This window comes from Lacerta agilis, chromosome 4, assembly GCF_009819535.1.
Source record: "Lacerta agilis isolate rLacAgi1 chromosome 4, rLacAgi1.pri, whole genome shotgun sequence".
NCBI classification, from domain to species: Eukaryota; Metazoa; Chordata; class Lepidosauria; order Squamata; family Lacertidae; genus Lacerta; species Lacerta agilis.
Window position 1 is genome coordinate 35,945,737 of NC_046315.1, and position 13,083 is coordinate 35,958,819.

The window sequence follows — 13,083 nt, forward strand, 5'->3', positions numbered from 1 at the left end:
CAATCTGGAAAAAGACTTGCTCTGTAAAGAGAGAAACACAAGGCTTTTATAGAGCAAAGCCAGGGTCTGATTTAGTTGCTCCAAAAGACAAGGAGGGAGAATATGTTTTGCAGTGTTTGATACCAATGAGAAGAATGTGCCTAACTTTGAGCTCTAAAATGGGCTGTGATGCTGATAAGGATGATCCCAATAAAGGGGGGGGGGGACAGCCAATAAGGGGGGGGGCAGCTTCAACCAGGTGCCATTTGGATCTGCTATAGTACCTAGAAGAAATGAATGGGCTGACCTATCACAGGAAAAGTTGAATGAGCCAAGCAATCCTATATTTCTTTTAGGCTTGGTATGAATGTTTGCTGTTGCTAAACTGGCTTAATGGGTGCTTCATCCAATATATTCTCAACCCTGGAAGGGAAGGACAAACACAGAGGAAATGTTTATTTAAAGAATCCCAGGCCAGCCACACACCCAGCAGGCAGATCCCAAGCAGGCCAGCCACACGCCCAGTTTTTATTTATTTTTTATTTTTTTTGGAAATACACCAACAGCATCCTTGAGAACCTTGCTGCTGCCTAGTAATCCAAGGACATGGTGGAAGTGGTACCTTCACGGTCAGAGGCAGTTATGCTTCTTATCCCAGTTGCTGGAAGCCATGGGGGTGGGGATGCTGTTGTCCTGCTTGTGGGTTTTCTACAAGCGTCTGGTTGGCCACTGTGAGAACAGGATGCTGGAACAGGATCCTGCTCTAGAGGGTAGGACTCAAACCAATGGCTTCAAGTTACAAGAAAGGAGATTCCGACTAAAGGTACAGAAAAACTTTCTGACAATAAGAGCTGTTCGACAGTGGAAAAGTCTCCCTTGGGATGTGGTGGGCTCTCCTTCTTTGGAGGTATTTAAGCAAAGGCTTGGTGGCCATCAGTCATGGATGCTTTAGCTAGGATTCCTGCATTGCAGAGGGCTGGACTAGATAGGGTCCCTTCCATTTCTACAATTCTGTGATTCTGTGATTCTAGGACTGGGTAGGCCATTATGTTCTTATCATTGAATTGTAGAGTTGGAAGAGACCCTGAGAATCATCTGGTCCAACCCCCTGCAATGCAGGAATCACAACTAAAGCATCCATGACAGGTGACCATCCAATCTCTGCTTAAAAAGCTCCAGGGAAGGAGGGCCCACCACCTTTCATGGGAGTCTGTTCCACTCTTCAACAGCTCTTGCTGTCAGAAAGCTCTTCCTGATGTTCAGTCAGAATCTCCTTTCTTGTAACTTGAAGCTGTTGGTTCGAGTCCTACCCTCCACAGCAGGAGAAAACAAGCTTGCTCCATCTTCCATGTGACAGCCCTTTAGACATTTGAAGGTGGCTATCATATCTCTTCTCAGTCTCCTCTTAGGCTAAACATATGGAGCTCCCTCAACCATTCTTCATAAGGCTTGGTCTCTAGACCCTTGATCATCTTGGTGGTTGTCCTCTGCACATGTTCCAGGTTGTTAATATCCTTCTTAAATTGTAATGCCCGGAACTGGACACAGTACTCTGGGTGTGGTCTGATCGAGGCAGAATAGAGCAGGAATATACCTCTACATTGCCCAGAAAAAAGAGGGCTTCTTGCTGGCCAGCCTGGCGATATGGTCAGACAACATGCAGAACACTAACAATGACACCAAATTATCCTGAACATAAGAGTCCCAGGCTGCTCCCACCATGGGCACGTACTATGAAACCAACTCTATTGGTTTATCACTTCCCTTTCTAATTCATTTTATCTCCTCCTCCCTTCCCATTGCAGTGGAAAGTAGGCAGGAGTGGGAGTCCTACAAGGCTTAGAGGGAGCATTTAAACATCTCTCTACACCCAATGGGCTCAAGAAAAATTGTCCCCCAACTTCTGGGGTTGGAAGGAGAATAGCTATTCAATTTCTAAAAGCATGCTTGTAAATTGTCTACATCTGGAAGCACCCTTCTCCCAAATAATACAGAGAGTAAACACACAGCTCCTGGCCGTTTCCCAAAAGGCCTGCAGGAAGGCATCTGAGACCCAAATACTGCATTGTGCACACACAAGCACCCCTGACCTTAGGATCAATCAGCCTGAATTTGGCACCATTCAGCCTTTTCCATTTTTAGAGAAATGTGATGCCATTTTAACCCTTCTTCTTCCACTATATACCGGGTCCATGATGAATTATGGTTCAATAAAACCAGGCACAACTAAGATAATAAAGACTGCAATGGACAATAGGATCCTAAAACATCATCCGTCATAACCGTATCCTGCTATTTTTCAAAGAACACTTCTTTGAAATGGCAAACGCTGAAAAGGTTTCTTAACTATTATGGGGTAAGACACATCACAAGCTATTCTGGGCCTGTATTGTTCGTGGGATTGTGCACTAGCAAAAGAACCTTGAACCTGACACATGCAGCATTGCTGCCAGAGGCAGTCACCTCACTCTGCCTAATGGTAGGAATGGCCGCAGTGGTAATCCGTAAAGCTGCAGGCTTTGCCTGCTAGATGTTGGCACATACTAAACAGAAGCTGATCAAAGTCACATGATCATAGCAGTCCTCTGGTTTAGTTTTGGTCAGACGATGGCCTCCCACAAAAGCAAGAACCAGTATGCTTCTCTCTTCCCACACCTAGCCTGGTCTGCTCTGCTCTGAATGCGTCAGCCCAAGCAAAGCTTATCACAGCAGGCAGGAAATACAATAAATCCTAGGATATCCAGTTAGCCAGTCCAATCAAATCAGGGCTTGGGAACATTAGAGTAATACAATACAAGTAAGCTTTAATTGACAAAGGAGGAAAAAAGATGGAAGGAAGGATCCTCCCCCCCCCCCCCGCGCACGCCACACACACACAGTGGGAGTTTGCTCATTAGCAAATGTGGCTGGTTTATCGTGAAACATTTCAGTTGTTCCTGTCACCAACTGTTACTAAGTAAGTGAGAGAAATGGTGTTGAAATGATCTTCTACAGGCCTTTCCACACACCACTTCCATTTACTGCTCATCTGCTCCCTCTTCTTCAAACCCCCATCTTTCAAGCCGGGTTGTAGCCCTGGGAGGTTTTGGGGGACCTGGCCATTGAGGTGATTCAAGTTTCCTCCCTTAAATGCCCAGCTTTCAGTAAAAATAGAAGTTCCTATGTAGATACCAAGATATATCCCCATATAAATCTGGTACTGTTTTACTTTAATCTTATTTTTTTTAATCATCCAGCAAAAGAGAAGGATAATCTTGGTGCTGATGATATTTCAGTATCCTATTGTTGGCTGCAGTTTTTATTATCTTAAATGATGCCTGGTTTTATTGTGTTTTATTTATCAATTTTATTCATCATGGGTCCAATATATATTGAAAAAACAAAATATTTTTTGTCTGAATTTAGCACCTTTAAAAAAATGGAAAAGGCTCATTGCCTTTAGCAGCACCATAATGTTCAGGTACCACTAGATTCATGCCTATATCCTCAAGCTGCAGTAACTTAAACTCATTCAAGCAATAGCAGCTAGCTGGAAATGCTTGACGACTATACTATATTCAAAGTGACACCTCAGTCAGAAGAGATGTGAAGGATGTTATCTTAGAAGTGATTAGTAAACATTCTCAGCGTACAGTTTTCTGAGAGAATCTGCATCAGGGATGGGAAACCTGTGGCCCTTCAGACAGGGCCGGTCCTACCATTGGGCAATGTGAGACAGCTGCCTCAGGCAGTCTACAATCAGTTCTGTATGCCTAATAATAATAATAATAATAATAATAATAATAATAATAATAAGTTTTTATTTATACCCTGCCCTTCCCAGCCAAAAAACCGGGCTCAGGGCGGCTAACACTAATTAAAATTCCAGCAAAAACATAACACAATCAATTTAAAATAACAGATTAAAATACAAATTTAAAAATTCAATATTAAAACTGCAGTCTCATTTTCAAATAACCCACCAATAAAAGAATGAAGCATAAATATCAAACAGAAACCAACCCAAAGGCCAGGTGGAACAGCTCCATCTTGCAGGCCCCGCGGAAAGATGCCAAATCCCGCAGGGCCCTGGTCTCTTGTGACAGACTGTTCCACCAAGTCGGGGCCAATACTGAGAAAGCCCTGGCCCTAGTTGAGGCCAACCTAGCATCTTTGTTGCTCAGGACCTCCAAAAGTTTAGTATTTGAGGACCTTAAGGTCCTACATGGGACATACCAGGAGAGGCGGTCCCTTAGGTACAAGGGTCCTAAGCCGCATAGGGCTTTAAAGGTCAAAACCAGCACCTTAAACCTGACCCTGTACTCCACTGGGAGCCAGTGCAGCTGGTAGAGCACTGGATGAATGTGGTCCCGCGGCAAAGACCCCGTGAGGAGCCTCGCCACGGCATTCTGCACCCGCTGGAGTTTCTGGGTCAGCTTTAGGGGCAGCCCCGCGTAGAGCGAGTTACAATAATCAAGACTGGAGGTGACCGTTGCATGGATCACTGTGGCCAGATCAGGGCAAGAGAGGTAGGGGGCCAACTGCTTAATACGGCGGAGATGGAAAAATGCCACCTTTGCTGTGGCTGCAACCTGCGCCTCCATGGAAAGAGAGGCGTCGAAGGTTACACCCAAACTCCTGACAGAAGGCACTGGCACTAATTGGGCCCCCGCAAGAGATGGGAGTTGGCCTCCCAACCCCATGTCGTCCCGACCCAGCCAGAGGACCTCTGTCTTCGAAGGATTTAACTTCAACCGGCTCCCACGCATCCATGCAGCCACAGCCTCCAAGCACCTGGTCAGTGTGTCCGGGACCGAGTCAGGGCGGCCGTCCATCAACAGATAAAGCTGGGTGTCATCAGCATATTGATTACAGCCCAGCCCGAAACTCCGGATAATCTGGGCAAGAGGGCGCATAAAGATATTAAAAAGCATCGGGGGAAGGATTGTGCCCTGCAGAACTCCACACACCAAGGAGTGTCACGGCGACAACTCCCTCCCTAGCGCCACTCTCTGTCCCCGACCTGAGATAAAGGAGCGCAGCCATTGTCAGACTGTGCCCTGAATCCCCACGTCGGCAAGGCGGTGGTCTAAAAGATTGTGGTCGACCATATCGAAGGCTGCTGACAAATCTAAAAGAATCAGCAGGCCCAAACCACCTCGATCCAGCTGTTAGCGCAACCAAAGCTGTCTCGGTCCCATGACCAAGGCGGAAGCCGGACTGAAATGGATCCAGAGCCAATGTTTCATCCAGAAATCTGCTAAGCTGTTCAGCAACTGCTCTCTCAATTACCTTACCCAGATACGGAAGATTCAAAACTGGGCAGTAATTGGATAGATCTAAAGGATCTAAGGATGTTTTCTTTAAGAGTGGACGCACCACTGCCTCCTTTAATTCCCGTGGGAAAGTCCCTGTGCCAAGGGACAAGTTGATGATCTCACCCAGGGGGGCCCGTACCTTGTCTGGACACGCTCTAATCAGCCAAGACGGGCATGGGTCAAGGGGGCAAGTGGTGGGCCTTCCAGCTCGGAGGAATCTGTCTACATCGGCAGGGAGTATCCGATCAAAGTGGTCCAATACTGGACACGAGGACAGTTGAGGGGCCTCCAGTTCCATTATTGTATCCAAATTGGCAGGGAGGTCACGGCGGAGCAGCAAGACTTTCTCCGCAAAAAAGCTCGCAAATGCCTCACAGCTATGAGTCGAATTTGTATTTAAATTTGGTTGTTCCTCTAGGGTTTTTAAAGACCTAATTATTCTAAAGAGTTGTGCTGGGCGAGAGCTAGCGGATGCAATGGAAGCTGAGAAGTAAGACTTCTTTGCCGCTTTCATTGCCATTTCATAGGTTTTCATAAGCATCCTATATGCATAGCTGTCAACTTTTCCCTTTTTTAAAAAGGGAAATTTCCTTATTCCGAATAGGATTCCTCGCAAGAAAAGGGAAACGCTGACAGCTATGGCATAATGGGAACGGGGGCACCATCTAGTCCTTAATCTCAGGCAGTGAAATGTTTTGAGCCAGCCCTGCCTCCGGATGCTGGGAAACTCTTCACACCCAGCAGTGCCAGCCAGCCAGCCAGCCAGCATGGGCAGAGATGCTGGGAACTGGAATGTAGCGATATCTGCAGAGTCATGGATTAGCCCCGCCAATCCACCTAGAGTCTTCATGGGTCAGCTCTGTGTCTGTAAGGTAGATCTTTCAGAACCTGTAGGAACAGCCATTCCACTGGCCAGTTTTGAATGGAAAAGTGGTCCTCCCATCCATCTAGGTGATTGGAAAATTAAACATTTCCAGCTTCGTGTGTATTTCACCGACACCCAGACCATAGTTGTTTAGGGCTGCAACCTCAGGTCTCTGTCAATGCATCATCTGTGACCTTAAATAATGTTATAAAATAGAGACTTACTGCTGTGTTGGGAGCAGCAGGAATAAATATGGCTAGAGTTGTGATGAATTTAGTACTGCATACTGTGCTGTGACCTTTAGTTCTAATGAGATTTCTCTGGAATGGCCCCTATGATAGAAATCTCTCTTGCTGCCTTGATAATGGATCAATCCTAGCAGAAAATGATTAGTGGCAGCAGATAGACAACGCTTTGGAGCTGAGGCCTGTAACTGTATAGTCTGGAGTACAGGCAGTTCTTTTCCACAGAAGAAGGAGAATCAACAAAATATAATCATTTAATTGGATAGTGTGTTAATATTTGCTGATACGGTCAACCAAAGGGAAGTGAGGAAAAAGAAAGGGAAATATGTACAGTATTTACTTTGGGACATCTTCATTCTCTTTTGTTTTGTCTTATTTAGTAAGCATGTGAACAATAACAGGTATACGTTAAAAACCCATTTAAAATGTGTATCATTCAAAATCTCAGATACAATGTAATCTGTGAACCTATTGAAGTGAACCTTTTAATAGCTGTGCATGCAATGAATCCTTATACTTTGGAAATCCTGGTTTCTATAAACAAGCACTGCTGAATCAGGATAGGCTGAATGAGAGCTTACTCATACAAATCAACGTTTAGTGATTTATGATTTAGTTGATTATATAAATGACTCTTGAGATTTTCCCAGATATTTGCCTTGTCGCTGTGTGTGCAGTTGAGAGAGCTAGACAAAGACAATTCTTGATGTTGATAATGTTTGTTCAATAAATCATGCATATCAAAGGAGGATTGGATTGTAAGTGGGGGGGGGGATATACAAGTCACATGGCTTCACACATGATAGGGATATGGCAATATATTTGTAATCTTTGGGGCTTATTATGTCTATGGTACTGTAAGCTATTAACTGGTTAACATTTCCCGTTTGGAGGACAGTTTCTAAAAGCCACATGTCCATGTCCCTAAGCTATCTCTTGCTAAAGTGCTTGTTCAATAATGTGTGAAATGCAGTGAAGTGTGGTGGGTTTGCTCATGCATGCTTGGTTTCTGTTGATGGGTAAAGGAGAATATAAAGGTGCAAACAGAGGCCTGAAATGCTAATTTAGTTTGGTTATCAGTCCAGTGCTTTTAGAAGTGACTAAACTAATGTTTTAGGTAGAATTCTTACAATTCCAAAGATACACTATAGGTCTTGGCTAGTGAGCAATCCACTGGGATTTCATTTTTCTCAGTTCATTTCTCAGTCTTGAGCAGCAGCGAACTGAAGGAGCCAACCTGAATCTTACCGGTAGTAGTTTTTGGGTGACTCTATCTATTTAATATTATTATCGCCTAGCTTTTAAGACTGGTGGTTTGAAGGATGGGATGTTCTGCGGAGAGAGGAGATTCCTTCCCGTTCATTCTTCCTCCCAATACTGCAGTCCTGCTCCTTCACCATCTAACTTGTCTTGTCTCCTGTCAGGGATGCCATGTAATCTCCCTGTGCTTTGGTTCCTTCCCTTTCAGTTCCTCGGGTTGTATAGTGTGGTTTGTTGTCTGCTGCAGTACTGACACTGGTGTGTAGGTCAACCAAAGATTAGGACTCCTGTCTTTCAAAAAACCATGTAACAGAGATAGCACTGGAAAGAGACGCTAGTCAACACAATTCAGGTGACCTAAACTGTCCATCACAGCATTATCTCTACAACAGGGGCATTCTGGTCTGTGGTGGCTACTGTTTTTTTGATGCAAGGGCCACATTTGCCCTTGATGAACCTTCTGGGAGCCACTCCACACAAGAGTGTGCACATATCTTACAACCAGTGATGGCTGGAGTCCACTGAGACTGGTAGGGTGAAAGGTTGGGAGAATGACAGCAGATGGAGTCAGAGCCAATGACAGGAGGAGACAACAAATTATAATTTTGCCCCCATCCTCCTCTCAGCTGGCTTCTACATGAGCAACAATGCAGACTAAGGAGGAGGAAGCTAACAAGCCATGCCACTCCTGCAGTGTGGGTCTGGCTGAAGCTGGTGGGACGGAGCCCCATTTGCTCCTATGAAACACTGCTTGTAATAATAAATATAGTTTAGTATGAAAGGATTAGCATATTGTGTAAACCGATGGCATCCCATTCCTTGCAGATGTGAGAATTTAAAGGTATGGGTTAAACAACAAAGGGGCAAAAATGCAGTTTTGTCTGCTGCTGCTGCTGCTAATTGTGATAACAGTGATGGTTTTAAGAATTACAGCTTAGAGTGAAAGAGTAAAATGTTGTGAGGTTCCAGATGGTTTGTGAAAAGGCTGAATAATTGCTAGTATAATCACTCATTCGTGTAAGTGGGATTCTCAAAAGATGGCAAGAATCTGGAGTGGCTGCCATAATAGTTGGAACAGAAGTCACTTTCTAAACTGCAACATTCAACCAGAATGCTTTTTGAGCTACAGCGGGAAGACTGCCCCAAATGTTTGATGGACAGTGAATCTGATCCCTGTGAAATGCTGAGCTGTCCAATTTCTCACAAGCTGTACAAGGAATGGGTTGAGAGTTCGCTTAAGCATCTGCATGCCTGGAAAAGAATCAGCTGCTCAATTTCTGCTCGTCATGCAGCTGTTGAAAGGCACAGGAGCCTTGCCAGAATAAAAAGGATGGAAATGTTCCCTAACTCTATAGAGCAAGAGAAAAGCATCCCAGCAAAAGAAGAAATTTCCAGTGTGAAGATTACGTATCTTGAGTTACAGCCTTTAAATATTGCACAAGGCAGTTATATCCCACAAGGCAGTGGAGGTTTAGGATCAGAGTTTTCCTTCTCTTAGATGGACTACCTTCCCAGGTTCATGAGCCCCATCTGTCCCTCACTTCCCTATGCAGCACATGCAGAAACTGCCTTCTTGACCATTGCACCCACTACTGGTCTCATCTCCTCCATTTACCAGAGTCTGTCTTTGCATGCAGGGGAAGTCCCTAACTCATTGAGGGTTTGAGACCCAATGGCTACCCTTAGTTTCGCCAGCCAGTTGAAGACGTTTCCAGGGTGTGGCCGTTGTTGTTGTTGTTGTTGTTGTTGTTGTTGTTGTTGTTGTTGTTGTTGTTGTTGTTAATGATATGCCACCTGGAGGGGGAGGAGAGGGAATGAGAGTCCAGTTGCATAACCAGGACTCTGTTGGTACAGCATTCACAGCCCCTTTTTAATTGCTTTTGTAGTCAATTTCATAGCACAATTTCTCCCTGCCCTATAAGACAATGCTGTAAATCAATAAACTAATATATTCTGAACTGTTTATGCTGTTTGTTTTTGCTGCTCCCCCTTTTTATGCACAGGGTCCCTTTTCCAGACAACCATTCAACAGTTTACCTTGGCACACAACTACAAGAGCAATGTCTTAAAGGGATTCTTGTTCACATGATATGTGTATTATGTGCTAAGCATGAATTCTGACAAGAGAGCTCAGAAGAAAGAATGCTGTCTGGTTGCCATTGTCAATATTGCAAGGCCACTGCTATAAGTGCCACATGTGCCTCTCACTCACAATAGGCAGTGCTTTGAGAGCAGCAACTGGGTAATGTGAGCAGCCCCTTAAGAATTTGAATCTACGATTTTCTGTACCTTGAATTCCCGCTGGAATAGGGTTGATGCAGGCAAACTGGATCCACAGACATAGATAAAGGTAGCATTTCACAAAGCAATGAGAAATTGCTGGCTTCAGTTGAATAAAATCAGCTTTAGGGATTCGTATAGCAAAGGATTGTGATACTCTCTGATGCCTGACCTTCTGAAACTGTGTCTGGAGAGACGGACCTAGTTTACAAATCTGGCAAATCACTTACACTACTCTAAGTTGATTTTACGTTTATGACATATGTCTAGATGAACGTGCCATTCAATAATGGAATCGACACAAGATAATATCACCAAGGCAACTATCAGTAAACAAACAACTTGTAGGAGTGGTTTTTTATTTGTTTTGTTTTCTATGCTGGCAAAAAGGTGCTTTTCAAGATGTCATAGGCTACATAATTTTAATGGAAGTGAAATGTTTGGGTTTACTTCTACATGTAAAAATAAGCTATTGAGCTGGTGACTAAGCTTCCTTGCTCATTTAAGAGCCTCTCTTTAAATACAATAATGGTTCAATCACCTGGGATACATATTCCTAATTTTGGAGGAAATTATTGATTGAATGAAACAGAAGGCAGTGTCCTTTTCTGTCTTCTTTGCGATACAAACTATGGAGAACAAAAAGTCATTTGGCACCTCAAAGACTAACAAACCTGTTATGGGGCAAGCTTTCATGGACTGCAGTCCACTTCACCAGATGCATGGTGTAATCCTAAATTGGCAAACACCTGTCCACAGGGGGTGTGGGGTGGAAATGCAGAGGAGTGAGGTCAGGGGGCACGAAGGGCAAAAACAGAAGAGTACAGCAATTAGCAGGAAACAGACTAGTGACAGTGGAAAATACAGCATCGGAAATAACACAAACATCCTGGCATTGGTAAGCCAATTAGCACCAGTTGATGAAAAAACATACATTCACACTCCCACCGCTAACAGTTTCAAAGTTGACAGGAACAGCATCTTCCAACCATCAACTGCCTGTTCTCAGCATCTGTTACTCCAAGATAAACTGTTCAAGAGACAGTTGATATATCACATCAATGAAAAAAGAAGCTGATGAGACTTTCTTTTGGTCACTTGGATGAAAGGGTAATGAAGCAAAAATGTTAGCCAATAGGAATTGATGCCTCTTCTGTGTCCTTAAAATGTCACAGGGAGCTGAATGGATGATTAGCTATAATATGTGCTCTGTTACCCTTTCAATATCCATGGCCTATCCTAGAGAAGAAATATGCAAGCTTCATCTACATACCTGTAAGTTCATTTCAATTTGCTGGATTACACTTGTTACAACTGCGTTATAAGCTAGACGTTTTATTCTCGAAGCTCTGTTGATGACAGTTATATATCAAGTCTGGAAACACTATGAAACTTCTTTTTTAAAGAAAAAAACCCCCCACCAGTCTTTAATTTTCATAAGTCAAATGTTGAAAATCAGCAGAAATCGATGAATTTCAATTACAAGCTGGATATTAATCAACAAAAGAATCTGCTGCCAGCCATAAGAGTCAAAGATCTGAGCTCCCAATGTGTTTGACTGAGAGGAATGTCCCTCAAGAAAAGAACTGAAATGTGGTGGTGGGAAGGGACCATTTTTCCATGACATTGGGTTTCTTTAATATTGTGGTGGTCCTGCTACAATGCAGGATGGTCTTGTTGGATATGAAGGCAGTACAAAGAGAAGGCTGGGTTGAATTACCGTATCTTTGCAGCTGGTGTGACAGGCAAGAGCCACAGTGTCCTCTAGTGGTTGTGAGTTCCAATTAACACAGGAGACTGACTTAATACCAGGCCAGCACATTGGTCAGCCACATATTAGCTACTCTGACCAGCTGCAAGGCTGCCTGGCAGAGGTCATTCTGCCTGCAGAACATGTACTCTACCACTGAGCTCTCTGTTGCCTTTCCCAGCATCTCACAGGAGGGTTTTCAAAGATACTGGTAGTTGAACATTCAGGAATAGTTCCTTCTCTGTTTTTGTAAAGGGCTAGGGGTAATGACAAGGGTTTTCTTGGCTTTGCTTTACTAGCTGCACAACTCCACTGAATTTGTGCTGTTTCTGAGCAGAGGTTCACTCTGTGCGACATGTTATATTAGGGCATGCCATTTTAGGGGGTGAAACATAGTTTTTGCCATTTACTTCAGTGAGGAGTCTTAAAAATTCAAATATGCTATAAGTATTGTGGTCGGACAACGCTCAGCTTGGCCAAGGTTTGATGAAGCAGCACATAAACTGCTTTCAGAAAACCCAAGAACTTTAATTTCACCTTCTGAAAATGTCAGGTAGTGCTAAATAACAGTAATAATAAATGATATATAATGTAACTTCAAGTGCTAGGCAGTCATTTTTAATGATTTCTATGCAATTTTTACACATGCTTTACTTACTAAGCAAAGCTAAATTATATTAATTTAACCAGAATAACTTTTGAATTCCCAAGTCATGTTACAACTTTTTAGCACTGCTCATTTTTTAAATTTGAAAGTCGAAAAATTCAATCAACATGCCCTAATGTTATATGCAGGAGATGTGCTAGAACTGAGTCTCAGCTTCATGAATGCCTCTGACATGGGTTGTATATCCTAACCACACAACCAGTTCATCTGTTATCATTTATTTTATTTATACAAGTTACATACAAGTTAATATAAAAAGCTCCCTCTTCTATCCTCATGTGACCCCCTGCGCCTCACCCCCCCATCTGCCTCAAGGGGTTGGAGAAATAGATTTGGATGGTGGCACAGGCTCACACCTGATTATCTTGCAATGTTCTACCACGGTTTACTGTTATATTCAAGCAGGAGTGCTAAACTACTTAAAGTCTGCAGCATAGTTAAACTCTTAGATTAATGTGCAAACCTGAATGTTCTGTTTAACTGAAAGAAGCAAGGGATAAATCACTAAGAGGAGGCAAAGGATATCAAAAGGCCACATCCATCTAGGTTCAGAATTAGGTTAGTGCAAAAAGATCTTATGCAACCGACATGCAGAACTCTGCTGTTCTAGCGATGCCCAGCTGCAATGCCAGCATCGCCATGTGCAGTGCATAGGAACCAGTACAAAGGCTTTGGCACCCACAATAAAATATTTGAGGGGGCTGGGCCCCTGCAAAGTTGATGGGCATTCCTATTCAAAT